This window comes from Rhinolophus sinicus, linkage group LG07, assembly GCF_036562045.2.
Source record: "Rhinolophus sinicus isolate RSC01 linkage group LG07, ASM3656204v1, whole genome shotgun sequence".
Lineage (NCBI taxonomy): Eukaryota > Metazoa > Chordata > Mammalia > Chiroptera > Rhinolophidae > Rhinolophus > Rhinolophus sinicus.
In genome coordinates this window covers 72,510,270-72,533,304 of record NC_133757.1, presented here as the reverse complement: position 1 = coordinate 72,533,304, position 23,035 = coordinate 72,510,270, and the positions used below count along the sequence as shown (strand labels likewise).

The window sequence follows — 23,035 nt, the reverse complement described above, 5'->3', positions numbered from 1 at the left end:
CTTTTTCTACATTTATTGATATGATCATATGATTTGTATGTTTGGTTGTATTTCTGTGATGTCAGTTGTCACTTTTCTTTCATTTTTTATTTTATTTTGAGTCCTCTCTCTTATTTTCTTGATGGCTCTGGTTAAAGGTTTATCAATTTTGTTTCTCTTTTCAAAGAATAAGGTCTTGGTTTTATTGATCTTTTGTATTTTTTTGAAAAGACTATTTCATTTATTTCCATTCTGATCTTTATTATTTCCTTCCTTCCACTCATTTTGGGCTTTGTTTGCTGTTCTTTATAGTTCCTTTAAGGTTAGACTCTTTGAGATTTTTATTTATTTATTTATTTTTTGTAGAGCTAAACTTTTTTTTTTGACATTTTATTTATTTTTATTATTTTATTATTTTATTATTTATTTTTTTACTTTATTGGGGAACAGTGTGTACTTTCAGGACTTTTTTTTCAAAGTCAAGTTGTTGTCCTTTCAATCTTAGTTGTGGAGGGTGCCATTCACCTTCAAGTTGTTGTCCTTTCAGTCTTAGTTGTGGAGGGCACAGCTCAGCTCCAGGTCCAGTTGCCGTTGCTAATTGCAGGGGGCACAGCCCACCATCCCTTGCGGGAATCGAAACCAGCAACCTTGTGGTTGAGAGGATGCGCTCCAACCAACTGAGCCATCCGGGAGCTCAGCGGCAGCTCAGCTCAAGGTGCCGTGTTCAATTTTAGTTGCAGGGGGCGCTGCCCACCATCCCTTGCGGGACTCGAGGAATTGAACTGGCAACCTTGTGGTTGAGAGCCCACTGGCCCATGTGGGAATCGAACCAGCAGCCTTCGGAGTTAGGAGCATGGAGCTCTGACCACCTGAGCCACCGGGCCGGCCCAAGATTTTTATTGTTTTTTGAGGTAAGCCTGTATTGACATTAATTTCCTTCTTTGAACTGCTTTCACTGTGTCCCATAGTTTTTTGGTCATGGTATTTTCATTTTCATTTGTCTCAAAGTATCTTTTGATTTCTTCCTTGATTTTGTTGTTGACCCATTAATCATTTAATAGCTTGTTCTTTAACCTCCATGTGTTTGTGTTTTTCAAGTTTTTTTCTTGTAATTGATTTCCAGTTTCATACCATTGTGGTCAGAGAAGACTCTTGATATGATTTCAATCTTCTTAAGTTTATTGAGACTTGTTTTGCAGCCTAACATATGGTCTATCTTGGAAAATGTTCCACGTGCACTTGAAAAGAATGTATATCCTGCTGCTTTGGAATGAAATGCTCTAAAAATATCAGTTAAATTCATGTGATCTAGAGTGTCATTTAAGGACTCTGTTTCCTTATTGATTTTTTGTCTGGAAGATCTGTCCATTGGTGTGGACAGATGGGGTGTTAAATGGGGTGTTAAATCCCCTACTATGATTGTATTACTGTTCATCTCTCCCTTTATGTCAGTTAATATTTGCTTTATGTATTTAGGTGTTCCTATGTTGGGTACATAAATGTTTACAAGGGTTATATCCTCCTGTTGGTTAGATCCCTTTATTATTATGTAATGTCCCTCTTTGTCTCTTATTATAGCCTTTATTTTGAAGCCCATTTTGTCCAATATAAGTATTGCTACCCCAGTTTTTTTTTCCATTTCCATTCGCATGAGATATCTTTCTCCATCCTTTTACTTTCAGTCTGTGTGTGTCTTTCAATTTGAAGTAGATCTCTTGTAGACAGTATATGCATGGGTCTTGTTTTCCTATCCATTCAGCTACCCTATTTCTTTTAAAAAATTTATTTATTACTTTTATTTTTATTTTTATTGGGGGAACAGTGTGTTTCTCCAAGGCCCATCAGCTCCAAGTCATTGTCCTTCAACTTAGTTGTGGAGGGCGCAGCTCAGCTCCAAGTCCAGTTGCTGTTTTCAATCTTTAGTTGCAGGGGGCACAGCCCACCATCCCATGTGGGAATTGAACTGACCACCTTGTTGTTAAGAGCCCATGCTCTAACCAACTGAGCCATCCAGCTACCCCTCTGGAAGCTCAGCGGCAGTTTGTTGTCTTCAGTCTAGTTGTGGAGGGTGCAGCTCACTGGCCCATGTGGGAATCGAACTGGCAACCCTGTTGTTCAGAGCTCACGCTCTAACCAACTGAGCCATTCAGCCGCCCTACCCTATGTCTTTTAATTGGAGCATTTAATCCATTTACATTTCAAGTATTTATTGACAGATACATAGTTATTGTCATTTTATTATTTATATTTATGTTCTACCCCCTTCTCCTTTTGTCATTTCTTGTAATACTGGTTTAGTGGTGATGAACTCATTTAACTTTGTCTTCTCTGGGAAGACATGATAGCTTTGTTGGGTAGAGTAGTCTTGGTTGTAGTTCTTACTTTTCATCATTTTGAATATTTCATGCCAATCCCTTCTGGCCTGCAAAGTTTCTGTTGAGAAAGCAGCTGACAGTCTTATGGGAGCTCCCTTGTAAGTAATTAGGTGCCTTTCTCTTGCTGCTTTTAGAATATCTCTTTGTCTTTAACCTTTGCCATTTTAATTATAATGTGTCTTGGTGTGGGCCTATTTGGGTTCATCTTGTTTAGGACTCTCTGCACTTCCCAGGCTTGTATGTCTATTTTGTTCACCGGGTTAGGAAAATTTTCAGTCATTATTTCTTCAAATAGATTCTCAATCCCTTGCTTTCTCTCTTCTCTTCCTGGCACCTCTATGGGTGCAAATGTTGCTACAGTTGATGTTGTCCAAGAGGTCTGTTAAACCGTTTTGATTTTTTATTATTTTATTATTTATTTTTTGACTTTATTGGGGAACAGTGTGTACTTTCAGGACTTTTTTTTCAAAGTCAAGTTGTTGTCCTTTCAATCTTAGTTGTGGAGGGTGCCATTCACCTTCAAGTTGTTGTCCTTTCAGTCTTAGTTGTGGAGGGCACAGCTCAGCTCCAGGTCCAGTTGCCGTTGCTAATTGCAGGGGGCACAGCCCACCATCCCTTGCGGGAATCGAAACCAGCAACCTTGTGGTTGAGAGGATGCGCTCCAGCCAACTGAGCCATCCGGGAGCTCAGCGGCAGCTCAGCTCAAGGTGCCGTGTTCAATTTTAGTTGCAGGGGGCGCTGCCCACCATCCCTTGCGGGACTCGAGGAATCGAACTGGCAACCTTGTGGTTGAGAGCCCACTGGCCCATGTGGGAATCGAACCAGCAGCCTTCGGAGTTAGGAGCATGGAGCTCTGACCACCTGAGCCACCGGGCCGGCCCAAGATTTTCATTGTTTTTTGAGGTAAGCCTGTATTGACATTAATTTCCTTCTTTGAACTGCTTTCACTGTGTCCCATAGTTTTTTGGTCATGGTATTTTCATTTTCATTTGTCTCAAAGTATCTTTTGATTTCTTCCTTGATTTTGTTGTTGACCCATTAATCATTTAATAGCTTGTTCTTTAACCTCCATGTGTTTGTGTTTTTCAAGTTTTTTTCTTGTAATTGATTTCCAGTTTCATACCATTGTGGTCAGAGAAGACGCTTGATATGATTTCAATCTTCTTAAGTTTATTGAGACTTGTTTTGCAGCCTAACATATGGTCTATCTTGGAAAATGTTCCACGTGCACTTGAAAAGAATGTATATCCTGCTGCTTTGGAATGAAATGCTCTAAAAATATCAGTTAAATTCATGTGCTCTAGAGTGTCATTTAAGGACTCTGTTTCCTTATTGATTTTTTGTCTGGAAGATCTGTCCATTGGTGTGGACAGATGGGGTGTTAAATGGGGTGTTAAATCCCCTACTATGATTGTATTACTGTTCATCTCTCCCTTTATGTCAGTTAATATTTGCTTTATGTATTTAGGTGTTCCTATGTTGGGTACATAAATGTTTACAAGGGTTATATCCTCCTGTTGGATAGATCCCTTTATTATTATGTAATGTCCCTCTTTGTCTCTTATTATAGCCTTTATTTTGAAGCCCATTTTGTCCAATATAAGTATTGCTACCCCAGTTTTTTTTCCATTTCCATTCGCATGAGATATCTTTCTCCATCCTTTTACTTTCAGTCTGTGTGTGTCTTTCAATTTGAAGTAGATCTCTTGTAGACAGTATATGCATGGGTCTTGTTTTCCTATCCATTCAGCTACCCTATTTCTTTTAAGAAATTTATTTATTACTTTTATTTTTATTTTTATTGGGGGAACAGTGTGTTTCTCCAAGGCCCATCAGCTCCAAGTCATTGTCCTTCAACTTAGTTGTGGAGGGCGCAGCTCAGCTCCAAGTCCAGTTGCTGTTTTCAATCTTTAGTTGCAGGGGGCACAGCCCACCATCCCATGTGGGAATTGAACTGACCACCTTGTTGTTAAGAGCCCATGCTCTAACCAACTGAGCCATCCAGCTACCCCTCTGGAAGCTCAGCGGCAGTTTGTTGTCTTCAGTCTAGTTGTGGAGGGTGCAGCTCACTGGCCCATGTGGGAATCGAACTGGCAACCCTGTTGTTCAGAGCTCACGCTCTAACCAACTGAGCCATTCAGCCGCCCTACCCTATGTCTTTTAATTGGAGCATTTAATCCATTTACATTTCAAGTATTTATTGACAGATACATAGTTATTGTCATTTTATTATTTATATTTATGTTCTACCCCCTTCTCCTTTTGTCATTTCTTGTAATACTGGTTTAGTGGTGATGAACTCATTTAACTTTGTCTTCTCTGGGAAGACATGATAGCTTTGTTGGGTAGAGTAGTCTTGGTTGTAGTTCTTACTTTTCATCATTTTGAATATTTCATGCCAATCCCTTCTGGCCTGCAAAGTTTCTGTTGAGAAAGCAGCTGACAGTCTTATGGGAGCTCCCTTGTAAGTAATTAGGTGCCTTTCTCTTGCTGCTTTTAGAATATCTCTTTGTCTTTAACCTTTGCCATTTTAATTATAATGTGTCTTGGTGTGGGCCTATTTGGGTTCATCTTGTTTAGGACTCTCTGCACTTCCCAGGCTTGTATGTCTATTTTGTTCACCGGGTTAGGAAAATTTTCAGTCATTATTTCTTCAAATAGATTCTCAATCCCTTGCTTTCTCTCTTCTCTTCCTGGCACCTCTATGGGTGCAAATGTTGCTACAGTTGATGTTGTTCAAGAGGTCTGTTAAACCGTTTTGATTTTTTAAATTCTTTTTTTCTTTTTGCTATTCTGATTGGGTGTTTTCTGCTCCCTTGTCTTTCAAATCGCTGATTCAATCCTCTGCTTTATCTATTCTGCTGATGAGTCCTTCTAGTGCATTCTTCATTTCAGTTATTGTATTCTGACTGACTCTTTTTTTTTTTTAACAGGACTTTATTGGGGAACAGTGTATACTTCCAGGCCTTTTTTCCAAGTCAAGTTGTTGACCTTTCAATCTCAGTTGTGGAGGGTGCTGTTCAGCTTCAAGTTGTTGTTCTTTCAGTCTTAGTTGTGGAGGGCACAGCTCAGCTCCAGGTCCAGTTGCTGTTGCTAGTTGCAGGGGGCACAGCCCACCATCCCTTGAGGGAGTCGAACTAGCATCCTTGTGGTTGAGAGGATGCGCTCCAACCAAGTGAGCCATCTGGGAGCTTAGCAGCAGCTCAGCTCAAGGTGCCGTGTTCAATCTTAGTTGCAGGGGGCGGAGCCCACCATCCCTTGCGGGACTTGAGGAGTTGAACCGGCAACCTTGTGGTTGAGAGCCCACTGGCCCATGTGGGAATCGAACCGGCAGCCTTCAGAGTTAGGAGCATGGAGCTCTAACCGCCTGAGCCACCGGGCCGGCCCTGACTGGTTCTTTTTTATGGTTTCTATGTCCTTTTTTAAGTTTACTGTCTCTTTGCGGAAGTTCTCACTGAGTTCATCTTTTCTTACCCTAATTTCATTGGGCATCCTTATAACCATTGTTTTGAACTTTGTATTTGGTAGGTTGCTTTCTTTAATTTCATTTAGTTCTTTTTCTGGAGTTTTCTCCTGGTTTTTCATCTGGGACATATTTCTTTGTTTTCTCATTTTGGCTGCCTCTCTTTGCTTTTATGTATTAGGTATATCTGTTATGTCGCCCAGTCTTGGCCAGATGGCCTTATGTAGTAGGTGACCTATGGAGCCCAATGGCACAGTCTCCCTGGTCACTTGTGCTGGGTGCTCCAGGAGTGTCCCGTGTGTGGGTTGTGTGAGCCCTCCTGTTGTAGTTGAGCCTTGATTGCTGTTGGCATGTCAGTGGTTGGGATTGACACTCAGGCTGACTGGCTGTGGGGTTTGGCCATGTCCTCAGCTCACAAGCTGCTGTGTTGAGTGCTTACCCCATGGAGTGGGATTTGCCCCAGTGGGCTCTGGTGCCTGCTGAGATCGTCCTTTGGGTGTGCCACTTGTGGGGCTAACTGGGTGGTGCTCTGCTGTGGTCTGAAGCTGATCTCTAGGTATGTTGGTTCTGGGACTTCTTGAGAGGACCTCTGGTGCAGGCCCTGGTCAGCAACTACCTGTGGCTAGCTGAGGACTACCTAGTAGGAGCTACAAAGTGATCCATTGTTGATCGCTCCCAGTGCTGGACCTGGAGGTACATGGGAGAGGCCATGCTGTGAACTGAGGATGGCTGCCACCAGTACTGGACCTGGGGTAGTTATGCAAAAACCCCAGGGCACCCTGAGGCCTGGTGCTGCCTGCTGGCTCCAGTAAGATTCACCCACTGGTAGAGCCTCATGTGATATGCGAGTTGGGTGGGGTGGGGTCCCAGGGAGTCACCAGGGTGGAGCAAGTGGAGTTTACCAGGCCAAGGCAGATTCAGATTTGGCCATATAGGGGGAGGGCTCAACACAGGAAAGATGCTTTTTGCCTCCTGGCTGCATCGGAGGAGGACTCAATACAATGGAGTCTGTCCCTCTAGGCCTCACCCTGAAGCCACACAACTCAGACTTTCCTTGTATGTCTCTGGTGCCTCCTGAGACACTGTTCCTTTGCGGGAGCTGAGGGTCAGTGCTTACAAGCGAATGCGTCTGTGCATGGGCCCTTTAACAGGATGTCTGGGTTTCCCACAACCTTCTGTTTCACCAAAAGGCAGGAATGCCCACTGTTTTTCACAGCCAGATGTTGTGGAGGCTCCTCTTCCTGGCACTGGTACTCTGGACTGGAGTGCCCAGTGTCTGGCTTGGGTTCCTCACTCCCCTGAGGGGAACCTCAAAGGGAAAGAGACACCTCCCAATTCTCAACCGCCACATGGAGGTTTGGGGCCAGCCCATTTCGTGTCTCTGCCCCTCCTACCAGTTTTCATGTGGCTTTTTATTTATATCTTTAGTTATAGGACTTCTGTTCAGCGAGACTTCAGACAGTTCTCCAGGTTGATTGTTCTATAATTTAGTTGCAATTTTAATGTGGTCATGGGAGGAGGCAAATACAGCATTTGTCTACTCTGCAATCTTGGATCACCTTCCAAGAAAGCATTCTAGGAGCAGTTACTCTTCCTGTTTCTTGTGAAATCTTCCAGGCATTTTAAATATCTGCATACCCATTTACTCTTATTTTTACATAAATGGTAGCATATTATCTAGATCTTTGTTTTCTTCACTTAGAATATATCCTGAAGATCACTTCATGTCAGTGAACACAGTGCGCTCATTCCTTTTTCACAGCTGCACAATATTCCTCTGTGTTTGAATGAAATGTATTTAACCCATTCTCATGGACCAGCACATAACATTGGAAATGCATATTTCCAACTTTTTTTTACATAATTTATTTACATAATTCCACATATGAGTGATTGTATTTGAAGGAGAAGTTCCCAGAAGTGTGATAACTGGGTCAGAAAGTGTGTGCATTTGTCATTTAAGTAGACATTGCCACTTGCCCTGCATAGGGTTATCACCAATTTCCTTCTTCATCCTCAAGGTAAGAGAGTGCCAGTTTCCCCAAGACTCACCAACTTGGCGTGTTATCAATCATTTGATCTTTGCCAATCTGAATGGTTAAAAAAGGTATCACAGTATAGTTTTAAGGTTCATTTCCCTTATGATAATGAGAATCTTCTCCTGTGACCAAGAGTCATTTGTCTTTCTTTTTCTGTGACCTTAAGTTTCATATCTTTTGCTAACTTTTCCATGGACTGTTATAGTACTTTTCTTGTTGATTGTCTCTAAGAGCTCTTTATATATTATGGACATTATCCCTCTGTGTTATGAGTTATAGTTTACTCTGTTTGTTTGTCTTTTAACAATTATCTATTTACTTTATGTTTTAAATTGTCATTTGTTTTGACTTTGTTCAAGGTGATTTTCACCTTGCAGATTCTTTTTGGATGTTTATATGAATTCAACTGTTTTAATCATTCGTTTTATGGCGTCTGAGCTTTGTGTCATACTGAGAAGGGGGCTACCTTTGGGATGGGAGGTGGGAAGGGACATTCTGAGTAGAGGGAATAACAGGTGCAAAGGTCCTCAGGTAGGCAAGCGGCTTGACATGTGTATTAGTCAGGGTCCTCCAGAGAAACAGAAACAACAAAATGCATATGTAGAGACAGAAAGATTTATTGTAGGAAATTGGTCATGTGATTGTGGAGGTTGACAAATCCAAAGTCCACTAGGTAGGTTGGCAGGCTGGAGACCCAGGAAGAACTGCAGTTCGAATCCAAAGGCAGTTTGCTGACAGAGGTCCTCCTTCCTTGGGAGAGTTAAGTCTTTGTTCTATTATGGCCTTCGACTGATTAGTTGAGGCCCACATTATGGGGGGTAGCTTGCTTTACTTAAAGTCTACTGATTTAAATGTTAATCTCATCTAAAAAATACCTTCACAGCAACATCTAGACTTGTGTTTGATCAAACACCTGAGTACCTAGCCTAGCCAAGTTGACACGTAAAATTAACCATCACAAGTCCACCCCTTGGCACAAACACATTTCCTTAAACCATACTTTTGCAGTACATGATGTGGGGCCCCTGCTCCTCGTACTGCTCCCACAGGACCCAGCAGGACAGGAAGGCATACAGCGAGGTCAGGATGGAGCCCCCCATCCACATGAAAAGAGCAGACCCCAGGCGTGTGTGTATGTGCATGTGTGGATCAGGGTCTCTGGTGCTTTCAGTGCCCTGGGTGGGGAGTGACAGGCAGCAAGTGCAGGTTTCCCCATGACTCCTGGGATGAGGTGAGATTTCTCACAACAGACTCGAGGTAGTGAGCTCCCCATTCTTGGGCGTGTGCAAACAGGAGGGGCTCGTGCCCCAAGGATTACAGAGAAAATTTCTCCCCCAGGCAAGGTTTGAGTTCAGGGAACCTTAGTCTGGTCTAAATGAGAGTCCACCCAGCATCCCAGGGATAGCAGGGGTTTTTGCATCCTCTTCACATCCTGTAGCATCAGAGTCTCAGCCTGTCCCACATCCCCTCTGTGTGAGTGTGTGTGGCTGGAAGTGCCCTGGCACCTCCACTTAGGTCTCACTTGAGGTCTGGGATGATGGTTGGCTGCGGTCATTGGGGTTCTAAATTTGATGCGGCCCTCTGTGCCTTGAGCTTGGGGATACTGCCCCCTGGTGGGAAGAATGAGAAGTTTCCCTCACAACCCTGTAACCTTATAGATTCTACAGATTGGGGCTGCTGCTGGGTGGGGAGGTATGGCCAAGGGGCATCCAACCCTGCATGTTTGTGATCTACAGATCTTGGCCTGACTGTGAGGCCATCCCCCACAGACGAGGACCATTCGCTGGCCAAGAATGGGACTGGAGGCCCTGTCCAGTCCCCAGGACACAGAGGGACAGTGTGGGTAGGGATAGGGACAGCTCTCACCCACCTCCATTGTCTGAGGGTAGAGGTTGGCACTCTCTTACTTTGAGGATGAAGAAGAAAATTGGTAGAAATCATATGCAGGACAAGTTGCAGTGTCTACTTAATCGACAAATGCACACACCTTCTGACCCAGCTATCGCACTTCCAGGAACTTCTTCAGATGGAGTGGACTCAATGTTTCACAAACAAATGAGTTTCCACTCTGGAAAATTCCTACATAACAACAATGCCAGCAGATGAGTCAGAGAAGACTCAGGGAGAGACAGAGACAGAGAGAACCTGTGAGAGAGGCTCAAATATTGACTGGTTGAAGGAATGAAGGAATGAATGGTTGCTTGGACTGGGGGAGGAGGGGACCCAAGGCTAAGCACAAGCTCTGGCCTCATGTGCTTATTTTGTTGATAAGCTGGGAGGATGTGTCCAGGCTGCTGTCCATGGTCTGGCCGTTCACTGGGCTGGACAACGTGAAGGCAGAGAGTTCTGCCTGCAGCCTGGGCCCAGGGTGATGGAGGACGAGGGCAGAGGGAGGAGAGGGACCCAGGGTGCCCTGTGGGGAGAACGCCCCGCCTCTCTGTTCTGAGAGGATGGACTCCCATTCCAGGCCCCTGCAGGGACAAGGTGGGGTGGGACAGGCCTTGAAGGGCCTCCCCAGGGCAGGTCCCAGAGAAAGCTCCTGGGGTGGTGTGGCAGGAACAGGCTGAGCGAGGTCTGGGGAGATAGAGTGAAGTTGAAATGAACTATTAGGGAGATGAGGAGGGACAGCCAAGGACAAACGGCCTCTGGGGACCTGTGGGGGGTGGGGGGAGGAAGCCAGTGTCCAGAGTGAAGTCCCCACCTGGGGCATCTGGCTCAGGGTCATGGTGAGCTGGGCAGCCCTCAGAAATGTCACTGCCTATTGGTGTCTCAGCGAATGGGATGGGGCCTGGGGGTGGTCCTGGGGGTGGGTTCTGGGGAGTTTGAAAATCCAAGGGTGGGGTGTCCTGGATTCAAGGGGATGAGGAATGGGGTCAGGAGGTGCACTGTGAGACAAGACATGCAGGAGAATTCCTGGGGCAGACGCAGGGCAAGGGGATGGCCTGTGAGTAGTAGGGGTCATCCTGGGGGTTTGGGGTTTCAGAACATGGTGTTCTTTGGGGGTCTGGATGGGGGACAGGTTTGGGAGCACTGGATGGAAGGAAGCAGTCTGGGGGAACAAATCATGCTGGGAGGACAGAGTTTTGGGGGGTGATGGAATTGGGGGATGGTCTGCAGATACTGGGTATCCTTCAATGGGCCATTGTAGGAAGAGAACCCTTGAGAAGCAGAACACAGATCTTTATGGTGGATGTGGGGTTTCAGCACTTGTAACGGGGATCCGAGGGGTGCTCAGAACATCAGGGTGTCAGAGAACTTTGGATAATCAGACGGGGAGACCAACAAGGAGGTGGATTTGGGGTGCTCAGAACCAGGGATGTCTTGGCAAGTGGATTTTGGGGGTTAAGTTTGTAGGGCTTTGAAATAGGAGGCAGATTATGAGGGTGGACCTAGGGGCTGGAACACTCATGGAAAGATTCTGGGAGGGGGGGTTGGAGCACCCTGTGCCAGTTTCCTTAGAGAGGAACAGGTTATGGGGACATGGTGGGGGTCCTTTAGGCACATAGCAAGGGGGTGAATATGGGGACTTAGCACCCAGGGGAATCTTGGGGGGCTATAGCTAAAGTAACATCAGGGGGTGAGATTAAGGGGTCCAAGATTTGACAAAGTCTTGGGGGTGGGCTTGGGTGGGGTCCTAAGCTGAGGGCGACTGTATCCAGACAGGCTTCATGGCGCCCTGAGCTTCCCAAGGCCCAACACTAAGTGCCGATTGCGAGGTCTTCTAGGGCTAGTGGGCTGTTGCCAGAATTAGACTGCAAATCTCTCTCTTACGGCAAAACCTCTATATGTCTTACTAAAGAATGACAGTCCTGACTTAATTTCATGGGAAGAACAGGATGACATAGCCTTTAGAGCATTAAAAGAGAGTTTAATAAACCCACCTTCTTTTGGGCATCCTAACCATCAGATTCCCTTCTTCCTTTTGGTGCACGAAAAGGAAGGGAATGCCTTTGGGGTACTCAACCCCAAACATGGGATCAATATAGATCCCTAGGATACTATAGTTAACAACTGGACCCTGTGGCTCGGGAATAACCCATCCCCCTTGCCTCAGAGCTGTTCCTACTACTGCCCTCCTGGTTAAGGCCACAGAGAAAGTTGTGTGGGATCCCCTCTAAGCACCTTTGTGCCTCATGCAGTACAAGCTCTCCCGAATTCTCATCACGCCCAGCATCTTTCAGTCAGTCGCCTAACTTCCTGTGAAATCCGTTTGTTTACCACTTCCCATATAACCCTTTCTGACATTGTAATAACCTTAATCCAGCTACTTTTCTTCCTTCTGAGACTGAGGAAGCCCCTCATGACTGCCTGACACAGATCATTTCCTGACTCCTCGTGATGATTTGTAGGAGACTCCTCTAGGTAAAGCTGATCTTTCTTAGTTTACAGATGGTTCATACTTAAAAGTTGAAAATGGTAAGTACTGTGCTGATTACGCTGTTGTAGCCCCTTCTGAAGTCATTGAGGCAGCACCTTTGCCTCTGGCCACTTCAGCACAGCAGGCTGAATGATATGCCCTCACTCGAGCTTGCATTTTAGCAAAGGGGACAACTAGCCGCATTTATACTGACAGGAGATATGCCTTTGGAGTGGCTCATGACTTTGGAATGTTATGGAAACAACATGGTTCCCTTACCTCCAATGGAGAGCGAATTAAAAATGGTCCACATGTTCAGGAATTATTGGACGCTATGCTTTTTCTCTGATGCTTTAGCTGTTACTAAGAAAGATTCCAGGACATTCTAAACTTGATTCTCTGGAAGCTAAACAAAATCACCTGGTGTATATTTCTGCTAAGAATGCTGCCCTTTAAGGCATTAGCTGCAGTCAAACCTCTGTCATGGTCCAAAGAGATATTTTTCTAGTTGATAACTTAGAAAAACTGGCCAGAGAAGGACAATAATTGGCTTTGGGGGAAAAAATACAAGATTGGAAATCCAATAATTGCTGGTTTGATAAGGAGAATAAGCTCTGGTTTGGACCAAATAACAACTCAATCCTACCAGACACTCTAAAATTCCCACTCCTGACTACCGTACATGCATTAAACCATTGGTCCCCTGACAAAATGGTAGCATTCATGAACCAATATGGTGGGGAGATATTAACAAGGATGCAAACAGTGCCCACCTTAGGTGTCCCACCTGTCCAAAGTATAACCCAGGGGAGCCGTGTTCACACGGCCCCTGGACAGTTTAAATTGCCTAACAGACCACTTGAACTCTGGCAAAAAGGTTTTATACAGCTTCCCTCATCTCATGGATTTAAATATGTTTTAGTCCTGATGTGTATGTGCTCTCACTGGACTGAAGCGCTTCATGTAGACAAGCTAAAGTCCTATGAGAAGATTATTCCTACTCGGGAATTCCTCTCGAGCTCCACAGTGATAGAGGAACCCATTTCACTGGGCAGGTGCTACAACAAGTCTGGGCTATTTGGTGAGCTCTACAACATTTTCACTGTGTTCACCACCCTCACTCTTCAGGTTTAGCTGAATATACTAATGGCATTATTAAGATTCAACTGGCAAAATTAGTAGAAACTCTTCAAATACCTTGGCCTAAAGTACTGCCGTTAGTCCTTTTAAATCTCAGGTCTACCCCTTTTGGGACACATAAGCTTTTACCTTTCGAGATAATTACAGGACACCTCATGCATTTGGCCCCTGCCTCTCTTGATCCACAGTTGGTAAAAGGAGACATACTTCAGTATTGTAAAGGCTTAATTGCTTCTATTGGCAACAATCATGCTTTGGTGGAACAACCTTTTCACAGTGCACTCTAGGGAAATAAAAGCCTCAAAATCCACACTCCGCAACCTGGAGATTTTGTTTAATGGAAAAGACACCTCAAAAAAGGCTCCCTCCAGCTTTGCTGGAAGGGCCTTTACAGGTACTCTTGACTAACCCCTGTGCTGCTAAACTGCAGGGAGTAGACTCTTGGATTTACGTGTCACCTAAAGAAGGCACCAAACCTTGACTGGAACTGCACACAGTCTGGTGATCTGAACCTACAGCTGTCAAAACTTAAAGCAGGTGACCTCTGAAGGAGACGAATTGCCACACGACAGAATCAGGCCCATGCAACTCTTTTCTTACTATTGATTCTTATTTCATTTTTCTCTTTTCCTTGGAAGGAACATGCCATTGTTCGCATTTCCCAAGCTATTGTGAAAGGAGGGGGGGAATTTCCGGTTGTTGAATCTGTCATCAAAACTTTGATCTAAGATAATGACGGTCTTTGTTTCATCTACAGCCTTGAACTCCTGGTTTAAATCCATCATATAGACTAGGTCATGCTGTTCTAATCCTGTTTTAAATTCCTATTATTATTTAGCTCTGCATCTGTTGTCTGTTGACCCTGGACATGAGCCATTCCCGATCCACGCACTTTCCTTGTGATGTGAGAGATGACACCCAGAAGTCCTTCCTGACATTGAGGGACAAAAAGGCTGAAGACAGAAGAACTGGCTGTTGATCAGCGATGCTTTGAGAGAAAGATCTTTTTTTTTTTTTTAATTTATTTTTTAAATTTATTGGGGTGACAATTGTTAGTAAAGTTACATAGATTTCAGGTGTACAATTCTGTATTACATCATCTATAAATCCCATTGTGTGTTCACCACCCAGAGTCAGTTCTCCTTCCATCACCATATATTTGTGAGAGAAAGATCTTGATCAAAAGAGGGGAATGAAAAAGATGAACTGTCATTTTAATAAAACTGATTAGGTTGGGAGGTCCATTGGAGGAGCTGGGCTCGTTGGACTCTGGTCCTAACTTACTTTTCATAAAACTCTCCAGTTCTAACTTCCTGTCTCCCTAACTTAGATACCCTCTATCTTAGCACACAAGCCAGAATGTGCATGGGGCTCGCCAGGTTTGCACGTTATGATGCTGTTGCAGCTCTTTTTTCCCCCCCTGAATAAATTCTTTTGGTGACGGACTACACAGTCGATGTTATTTTTCAGTTGACACTGACAGGCAGGAAGTGCACAACTCCTGAGGGTCCGCAGGACAGCCGGGGGTGAGAGACTTGTCCTCTAGCTGTGGTCCTGGACCTTGACTTACATGAAACACACCCGAGGTGCTGTTAGTACTGTGGGGCTGGGTAGGTTGTCACACAGTGTGTCACAACGGCTGTGGGAGGGGCCAGGACGTTAGAATTCATTTTGTATGAGCTCCAAGTTTTTTGACTCAGTGAAGATAGAGGATTTTTCTGTCATTTCAGGGTTTCTCAGGCTTTGTGGCTATCATCAAGGGTGTCATGCAGAGTCTCTGGTCCCGCTCCCCACAAAAGAACGCAGGACATAGTGAGGCCAAAACGGTACCCCCACGGAGCCATAGGTAGGGGAGTCACACCACTCTATTCTCACTGCCGGCCAGGCGAGACACAGTAAGTAGGATCCACACGATCTACAATCCACTGTCCACTTCTCTGCCTGCCAACCAACCCCACGTGCTTACTGCAATCTGCCTCTCTGCAATCTGCGCTTGCTAGCATAGCCATGGCAGTTATATCAGTGGCTAAAGGCTAACTAGTAACAGCCGATGGCCAGCTAGTCACAGCTGACAGCCATCTACTACCTGAGCCAGCACCTTCCATGTGAGGCCGAGAGCCTGGAAACTGCTCTCTGGGACTCTGTCCCCACAGCGGCACAAGAGATTACAAGGTAAATTGAAAAGAGCTGGACCCCAGGCGGGGTCAATTGCATCTGTACATTAGGGGTCAGCAGTGGGGAAGGTATCAGTACTTTGAAACTTACAGACGTGATTTAAATATAAAGCTAATTGTACCCTCAACAGCCTTAAAGTGTGGAAAAAGGTGAAATCGCAGCAATCAATGAGGAAAGAATGACTTAAAGTGGTAAAAGAAGTACCTGATAAACCAATGTTCTATACCCAGCAGCAACATCGCCCAAAATTAAAGGTGAAATAAGATGTCTTCAGAAAGAAGTAAACTGAAAGATTTCATTGTTAGAAGACTTAAATTAGAGAAAATAATTTTCTCTTCAGTCTTCAGAAAATCATTTTCCTTTAGTCCAAGGAAAATGATCCCACTGATAACTGGAAATGCAAGAAGAAATGAAGAACAACAGAAGGGATAAAACATAGCTCAACATAAGTGAATTTTGAGACTGTCACGTAAAGATTAAGAGAGATGTAGAATTAAAATGCATGGCAAGAATTATTAAAAAGGCAGGAAAGAGAAAAAGAGAATTCAAAGTGTTCTAAGGTATCAGCCCTGGGAGGTGGTAGAAGTAACCACGTCTGTTAGGCTGCGCTGAGTGAGGGATTTAGTACATGACCGTGACTGCCGCTTCATGAACACCTGGATGTGATTGTAACTGACAAGTGTACAGAGAGATCCATGAAATTATGAAAATCAGTCAAGCAAAGAATCATAAAGATAAGAAATCCACTTCATTTTTTTAAATTTTATTTTTTAAATTTATTGGGGTGACAATTGTTAGTAAAATTACATAGATTTCAGGTGTACAATTATGTATTACATCATCTATAAATCCCATTGTGTGTTCACCACCCAGAGTCGGTTCTCCTTCCATCACCATATATTTGATCCCCCTTACCCTCATCTCCCACCCCCCACCCCCCACCCCCCTTACCCTCTGGTAACCACTAAACTATTGTCTGTGTCTATGAGTTTCTGTTTCTCATTTGTTTGTCTTGTTCTTTTGTTGTTTTTGGTTTATATACCACATATCAGTGAAATCACATGGTTCTCTGCTTTTTCTGTCTGACTTATTTCGCTCAGCATTACACTCTCAAGATCCATCCATGTTGTCACAAATGGTCCTATATCATCTTTTCTTACCGCCGAATAGTATTCCATTGTGTATATATACCACAACTTCTTTATCCATTCATCTATCGAAGGACATTTTGGTTGTTTCCATGTCTTGGCCACCGTAAACAAAGCTGCAATAAACATTGGAGCACAGTTGTCTTTATGGATAAATGTTTTCAGATTTTTTGGGTAGATACCCAGGAGAGGGATTACTGGGTCATATGACAATTCTATTCGTAATTTTTTGAGGAACCTCCACACTGCCTTCCATAATGGCTGTACCAGTCTGCATTCCCACCAATAGTGTATGAGGGTTCCTTTTTCTCCACAGCCTCTCCAACACTTGTTACTATTTGTCTTGTTGATGATAGCCATTCTGACTGGGGTGAGGTGATATCTCATTGTGGTTTTGATTTGCATTTCTCTGATGATTAGTGATGTTGAGCATTTTTCCATATGTCTATTTGCCATTTGTATGTCCTCTTTGGAGAAATGTCTCTTCAAGTCCTCTGCCCATTTTTCAATTGGGTTGTTTGTTTTTTTGTTGTTGAGTTGCATGAGTTCCTTGTATATTCTGGATATTACCCCCTTATCGGAGGCACTGTTTGTAAAAATCTTCTCCCATTCAGTTGGTGGTCTCTTTATTTTGTCGATGGTTTCTTTTGCTGTGCAGAAGCTTTTAAGTTTCATATAGTCCCATTCGTTTATTTTAGCTTTTACTTCCCTTGCCTTTGGAGTCAAATTCATAAAATGCTCTTTGAACCCAAGGTCCATAAGTTTAGTACCTATGTTTTCTTCTATGCAGTTTATTGTGTAAGGTCTTATGCTTAAGTCTTTGATCCCTTTTGAATTAACTTTGGTACATGGTGACAAATAGCAGTCCAGTTTCATTCTTTTGCACGTGGCTATCCAATTCTTCCAGCACCATTTATTGAAGAGGCTGTCTTTCCTCCATTGTATGTTTTTAGCTCCTTTGTCAAAAATTATCTGTCCATATTTATGCGGTTTTATTTCTGGGTTCTCAATTCTATTCCATTGGTCTATGTGTCTGTTTTTCTGCCAATACCATGCTGTTTTGATTATTGTAGCCCTGTAGTACAAGCTAAAGTCAGGGAGTGTGATACCTCCAGTATTGTTCTTTTTTTCTTAAGATTGCTTTGGCTATTCGGGGTCTTTTGTGGTTCCAAACAAATCTGATGATTTTTTGTTCTATTTCTTTCAAAAATGTCATTGGGATTTTGATGGGAATTGCATTGAATCTGTATATTGCTTTGGGTAATATGGCCATTTTAACTATGTTGATTCTTCTAATCTATGAGCACGGAATGTCTTTCCATTTCTTTGTGTCTTCTTCAATTTCTTTCAAAAATGTCTTATAGTTTTCAGCATATAGGTCTTTCACATCCTTGGTTAAGTTTATTCCTAGGTATTTTATTCTTTTTGCTGCAATTGCAAAAGGAATTGTTTTTTGTATTTCTTTTTCTGAGATTTCATTGTTAGTATATAGGAAAGCAATGGACTTTTGTACGTTGATTTTGTAGCCAGCAACTTTACTGTATTCGTTGATTGTTTCTAATAGAGAAATCCACCTCATTTACAACAGCATCAAAGAGAATAAAATACTGAGGAATAAACTAAACCAAGGAGGTGAAAGATCTATACTCTGAAAACTACAAGACTTTGATGAAAGAAATTGAAGAAGACATGACCAAATAGAAAGACATCCCATGTTCATGGATCAGAAGAATTAATATTGTTAAAATGTCCATTTTACCCTAAATTATCTATAGATACAATTATCCATATCGACAAGGCTCACAATTCATTTTAAAAAGGCTCATGTGGGCATGTAAGAAAAAATATATACATATATAATTATAAATGTATTAGATTTACTAGTAGATTAGAGACTGAAAATTCAGGAAGTAAAAAAATATCCAAAATTGAAGCAGAAAGAGAAACAAGTGGAAATTACAGAAAATAAGTATTAGGGACATGTTCCACCCAATAAAAATCTCTGGAGCAAAAACAGTAAATACCATGAAATCACATTAAATCTAATGGGAGATGTGTAAGTTCTATCCACCCACAACTAATTGAGAAGTTAAGAAGATATAAATAAATGGAGAAATACACTAACTGCACGCATTGCCAGAATCATTTTTTTAAAGACCTCAGTTCTCCTCCATCGATCTAGAGGTTGCAAATTATCCCCACTGCAATCTTGGCTGGTTTTGGTAGAAATTGATAAGTTGGTAGTACATTTTATATGGAAGTGAACAGGATCAAGACTCTCCAAGGTGTTCTTAAAGAAGAAGTAATTTGGAGAACACACACTGCCATTATCAGACTGACCATAAAGCTGCAGTAATGAGGGCTGTGTAGCATTGGTGCCAGGATGGAAAAATGGAACAGAACACAAAGGCCATAAGCAGATGTGCTGACACATGGAACTCTGGTTTGTCAAAGATGTCACTGCAGAGAAGTAGATGGAGGACAGCCTTTTTAAGCAGTAGTGCTCCATGAACTAGATGTTTGTATTCAATGAAGCATAACTCCTACTTACAATGTATACAAAAATCAATTCACCGTGAATTTTTTTTAAATTCATTTTTTAAATTTATTGTGGTGACAATTGTTAGTAAAATTACATAGATTTCAGGTGTACTATTCTGTATTACATCATCTATAAATCCCATTGTGTGTTCACCACCCAGAGTCGGTTCTCCTTCCATCACCATATATTTGATCCCCCTTACCCTCATCTCCCACCCCCCATCCCCCTTACCCTCTGGTAACCACTAAACTATTGTCTGTGTCTATGAGTTTCTGTTTCTCATTTGTTTGTCTTGTTCTTTTGTTGTTTTTGGTTTGGAAGGCAGTGTGGAGGTTCCTCAAAAAATTACAAATAGAATTACCATATGACCCAGCAATCCCTCTCCTGGGTATATACCCAAAAAATCTGAAAACATTTATACATAAATATACGTGTGCTCCAATGTTCATTGCAGCTTTGTTCACAGAGGCCAAGACATGGAAACAACCAAAGTGTCCTTCGATAGATGAGTGGATAAAGAAGTTGTGGTATATATACACAATGGAATACTATTCGGCGGTAAGAAAAGATGATATAGGACCATTTGTGACAACATGGATGGATCTTGAGAGAGTAATGCTGAGCGAAATAAGTCAGACAGAAAAAGCAGAGAACCATGTGATTTCACTGATATGTGGAATTTTAGATCTAAAAGTAGAAAGTAAAATGATAAAACTAGGAGATAACAGATGTCTTCATTGTTTGAGGCAGAGTGTTCTAAAGATTCTTTAACTGAGAACAAAAAGAATTAACCATGAAAGGAAAGTACCAAATATTTAAAGGTGAGTAAAATAAACAGACTATAGTATAAAAAAATCAAGAGAGAGGCACACATGAGGTAGCAAGAACACAGAGAAGTTAGAAAAATTAAAACACTTAGAAATTAGTGTCCTAAGGGGAGAGCAGTCACTGGGTCAAACGATGCTGCGTGGTGAATAAAATGAGGATTAAAAAACGATCCTTAAATGTGGCTTCACAGAAGCAGCTGATGCCCTTGCCTGGTCCTGATGTACTTTTTCCTTCGTTTGCCATGAGCTGGAAAGCCAGAGCAATTTTGGACATTCCATTTACCTGCACAGGAGTAAACTTCCCTGCAGGACTACACTGCAGTCTCCTTCCAGCTCTGCTCCTCTGCTCACCACTGACTCAGAGCTTTGCCTCCAACTGGTGAGTCACAGCTGGGAGGTCCTTTCTGCCTCTTCTGCTCCTCCTGCGGCAGTTTCCATATGCCATGTGCACGATGAGGTTTTCTGACTGCTTTGACGACAGAAAGCCCAGTGTCTACAAGGAAGGTGACTTGGTACTCGGTGGTTTTTCTCCCCTCTGATCTTCAACCCAGGATTCAAAAACACAACCAGGATTTTTTGTGGTCCATCCAAGCAAAGATGGGACATTTTACATGTAAATTCATCTGTGTGTCAGTTATGGAAGTTGAATATGCAAGCTGCATTGAGATTCTCCCACAAACTATAAATCACCAGCTTCTCACTTTCCCTTATATCACCATTGTTTGTAACTTCCTCTCTTTTCCCTTCTCGAAGATAGAAATAAGCATTTTTTATTTTCTCCTGCCTACGAATAATCTCCATTAGTGGTTATTTTTTGAAGGCCTAGAGATTGCAAGTTGCACATTCATCCCTCCCACAATCCCATTGCAGGGATGCAAACACCTTTGTCAGACCCTGGTGCGGGAGGTGAGAGAATTCTTGGACAACGATACCTTGCCTGAGTTTAGTGCTCAGAGTAAATCTCATAAAAAACACAACATCCAACCTGGGGACCTGGTAGACTTTCCGTCTCTGAGTGTTGGAGTTCTGCCAACAGAAGCAGACCCACAAACTCTTTACAGCTTTTTGAAATCTCAACACATTTATGCTCCTTGGTCTTGTGGTTGGAGCATCTTGGTCCTGGGATGTCAAAGAAAAAAAGGAGTTAATTCAGTAATGCCTTCCTCTTAAACTTTTCTTTCATGAACTTTTCCTTAAAAAAATGGGGGCATAGTTTGCATTCTTCAACTTTGCCTACTTGTATGGATTCTCAGGCTGGCAAAACAAAATGATAAAAAATATATTTCTATACAGTTACCTTTCCTGTATTCAAGTGTCCTTTGAAGGAAGAAATAAGTAGGACAATTTGCCTTCATAGGTTATTCCCATTTTAAACAATTCCCTGTACAGGAGTTAAAAGCTGACAGTATTGTAGAGAGCTTCATCTTTGAGAAAGAGAGGGTTGGGGGTGAGTAGGATTTCAACCACGGCTCTCTATGAATGTCTGTAGGACTGATTCTTTTCTGCTTGCTCCCTCTGCTCATTTGAAAAAAATTCACTTCCCTTCTTTCTCTGGATTTGACACTCTTCATGTATTTTGCATTGGCCAATTATGGAATAAAATATTTGTGCATTATTTCATATGTGTTCTCATCTCTGTGGGGATGGTGGGTTTCAGGGAACAGCCGGGGAGGAAGCTGTCTCTGGGCGTCTTGGTGGAGCAGAGTCGAGGTGGTGTCTGTTTCGCATCCGTGAGGTGGGCAGGACGGGCAGGGGTACAGCATCGCCCCGTTCCTGAGGAAACACTAGACCTATGCTTCCACTCTCTGGTCTGCAGACCTGTGCACCTCTAGGACCTCATTTCCTTTGTAGAAAAGCTGACCTGAAGGATGGTGTCGCTCTCCAATCGGCTGAGCTCAAAGAAACTTTTTCATTAGTATATGAGGCTGTCAAGCCCTGAAGAAAACTCTCCATTGGTGGTCATGCTGTTCTGTGTTATCCTATAGCCAAGTTTTCCCCAATAATATACCATGAGGATATTTTATATCAATCAGGTAGCTCTGTATTAATAAATGCCAGTCTCACACATGCACCTCATGCATGTATATGCAATCACTTATTTAACCAACTATCTTGCTGGATTCTTAAGTGACTTCTAATTTTTGATTCTCCAAATGACAGCAAGTAACTGCCTTGAACATATAATTTTGCACAGATTACAGATTAAGATAGTAATCTAGTTGTGTGAAATGTTACCAGATTTCCTTTCAAAATTGTGGTGCGACATTGCACTGCCATCTACAGGGTGGCAGAGGGCCCAGCTTTCACACACTTAGCGATCTGGCTCTGATTACTTGAGTTTTGTGAATGTTGACATGTGATGCATGGGAGGTAATTATTTTCATTTCAGTTTTTAAACAATTATTGTTAGGGATGTCTATTATTATTTACCACAATGTGGGGTATTTTGTTTTGTGAGTCATATATTCATCCTGTGCCACTTTTTTCTGCATAATCTTATATTTTCTTATTTATTCAAAAGTGTTCTTTAAATTATGTGAATTAAATATGCATAAGTGATACACAAATATTTTATCCTGTAATTTGGCCAGCTTACACTTTGTTTTTATTGGTGTGATTTGACATAAGGAGAACTCCCAATATTTTTGAAGTGACATCTATTTGACTGTTTTCGTTTTTGTTATCCTGCTTTATCTGCCCTAAGAATATGCACATACCAACATTGACATCTGATATGGTTATTGTTTCATTTTAATTTATGCTACTCAGCCCAGATTTAATTTATATTGGTGTAATTGAAAATAGAACACTAATTTGATTTGTTTTCAAATTATCTTTCAATGAACAAATCTTATATATAAATGTTGCATCTTTTCCTGACTGATATATTTTGCTACTATCTTAAAATCTCTCTCTCTCTCTCTCTCTCTCTCTCACACACACACACACACACACGTACAGTAATTTGATCAGTGTAGTGTTCAGGGCTA

At 42.5% G+C, this 23,035-nt stretch overlaps 1 long non-coding RNA gene across 2 annotated transcripts; it reads left to right on the top strand.

Moving 5' to 3' along the window:
• The first annotated feature begins 545 nt into the window (after positions 1-545).
• On the top strand, positions 546-14,799 carry LOC141572808 (uncharacterized). 2 transcript variants are annotated; one of them, XR_012498302.1, is made up of 2 exons: positions 546-890; positions 14,192-14,799. It is a non-coding gene; the product is annotated as an uncharacterized LOC141572808 (long non-coding RNA). The 2 variants fall into 2 exon arrangements; XR_012498303.1 differs by lacking the exon at positions 546-890 and adding an exon at positions 3,037-3,257.
• Positions 14,800-23,035: the final 8,236 nt, after the last annotated feature.